Source organism: Orycteropus afer, unplaced genomic scaffold, assembly GCF_000298275.1.
Source record: "Orycteropus afer afer isolate SDZICR_OR568_19922 unplaced genomic scaffold, OryAfe1.0 scaffold00511, whole genome shotgun sequence".
In the NCBI taxonomy this organism is placed as follows: Eukaryota; Metazoa; Chordata; class Mammalia; order Tubulidentata; family Orycteropodidae; genus Orycteropus; species Orycteropus afer.
Genome location: NW_006922098.1, coordinates 1,291,470 through 1,294,193, shown reverse-complemented (window position 1 = coordinate 1,294,193; position 2,724 = coordinate 1,291,470).

The following is a 2,724-nucleotide window of genomic DNA, read 5'->3' as shown; positions in this document are numbered from 1 at the left end:
ATTAAAAAAGGAAGATAGGATGGATTAAAAGCAACAAAAACCAACAGTATGCTGCCTACAAGAAATACACTTTAAATATAGAGACACAAATGTGCTAAAAGTAAAAGTATTGGAAAGATTACCATGCTAACACTAGTCTAAAGAAGTTTAAAATGGTATATTAACATCCAAGTGCATTTCACAACAAAAAAAATATTATCAGGTTTTAAAAAGTTCATTTCAGAATGCTAAAAGGGACAATTCATCAAAAAGAAATAATCCTAAATGTTTAAGCACTTAACAACAGAGCTTCAAAGTAGATGAAAGAAAGACTTATAGAAGTATAAGGAGAAATATACAAATCTCAAATTATAGTCACAGATTTAGTACCCCTCATTCAACAATTGATAAAACAAAGAACCAGAAAATCAACAAAGATACAGAAGACTTGCACATCACTAACAGTGGGCTTGCCCTACTGGGAATTTGTAGAAAATTTCATCCAACAACAGTAATGCTCAAATTTATTTCAAGTGCACAAAAATCATTAAAAAAGAAAGGCCACATTCTGGACCATAAAACATGCTTCAATCATATTAAAAGGATTCAAATTATGTTATTTGACCACAATGGGATATAATTAGAAATAAATAATAGAAAGATATCTGAAAATCATCAAATATTTGGAAATTACATAACACATTTCTAAATAATCTATGAGGCATAGGAGACATCAAAAGGGAAATTAGAACATATTATGAACTTAAGGAAAATGAAAATACAACATGTAAAAATTTGTGGGTTGCTATTAAACAGTTTTTTAAGAAAATGCAAAATATAAATGGCTTATAGTAGCAAAAAAAAGTGTCACATATCAATCACAAATCAATGATCACAGCTTGTCCTTTAAGGAGCAAAAAGGAAAGAAAAATGTAAAACCAAAATGATCATAAAAAAAGGAATTAAAAAGCTGAAATCAATGAAATAGAAAACACAAAAACACTAGTAAAAATAAATGAAATAAAATCTAGTTATTGAGTTCAATAAATTAATAATTATATATCTGGGTAGGTCAGAAATAAAAGAGAAATGACAAAAATCACAAATAACCAGAGTAAGAGAAGTGGCAATATACTATAAAAATATTAAAAGGATGATAGAGAAATATTATGGACATGATTATATCATTAACATTGACAATTTAAATTAAGTGGACAAATTCATTGAACTATACTAATTCCTAATGCTCATACATAAAAAATAGATAACATGAATAGTCCTATATGTATTAAAGAAATCAAATGTGTAGTCTGTCCACAAAGAAAACTTCAGTTACAGGTGGCTTTAGTCATGAATTCTACCAAGCACTTAAGGAAAAGTAATACCAATTCCACAAAAACTTACAAGAAACAAAAGAAGAGGAAATAATTCCCAACTATTTTATAAGACCAACATTACCCTGAAACCAAAACCCGACAAACACAGTATAAGAAAACAAGCAAACAAAACCTATAGAGCAATATCTTTCATAAATATATTTTTTTAAAAATCCTAAGCAGAAATTTATCAAATTGAATACAAAAATACATCAAGCATAATAAATCATTACCCATTACAAGTTATCCCAGAATTTCAAACTTGGTTTAAAATTCTAAACTCAACCCATATAATTTGCCATAATAACAAACTTAAAAGTAAAAACAATTTGATCATCTCAGTATATGCCAAGAAAGAATTTGACAAAATCCAACATCCTTTCTTGATAAAAACTCTCAGGAATCTAGGAACAGAAAGTAACTTTCTCAACCCAATAAAGGGTGTTTACTAAGAACCAACAGTTAACATCCTACATAACAGTGAAAAAAATGTTTGCCCCCCCCCATATCAGGACAAGGCAAGGATATCCACTACCATTATTTCTATTCCACCTTGTAATGCAGATTCTATGCATTGCAATCAGGCAACTAAAAGAAACAGAGTCGCTCATATTGGACAGGAAGTGTAAAACTGTCATTAATTAAGAACTACATAATCACTTGTGTAAAAAATCAGAAACTATAAAAAAGTTGCTAGAAAAAATAAATGAGTTTAGCAAGGTTACAGATTACAAAATACACTACTAATCCATTGTTCCAATTAACTATCTGAAATTACAATTAAAATATTTAAAAGAATACCAATTATCTGAAAGAAATAGGATTAAGAGATGTCAAGTCATGTACACTGAAAGCTACACAAGATTCCAGAGTAAAATTAAGGAAGACCTAAACAAATGGAGGGAGAGAGTTTTTTATATTAAAAACAGTTTGGTAGTTTTACAAAAAATGAAGCATATACCAGGCATGAGATCCAAACATTCTCTTTAAACATGAGAATATAAATCATATGTCTATAAAAAGCATCATACATAATAGTTCATAGCAGCTTTATTCACAATAACTAGAAACTGGAAACAAGGCAAATTTCCATCACAGAAAGCATGGATAAACAAATGCTAGTGTATCCATACAATGAAATAATATTCAACAATTAAAAAGTAATGAACTATTGATATCATCAACTACTAGATTAAATCTCAAAATAATTATGTTGAGTGAATGATGGCAAAGAAAAAGAGTATGCACTGTGTGTCATTTATAAAAAACTTAGAAAATACAGATTAATCTATATCGTCACAAAAAGTTGATAAGTGGTTGTCTATGGGGTTTGAGGATGCAGGGAGGAAAGATTTCCAAGAGGCTTGGA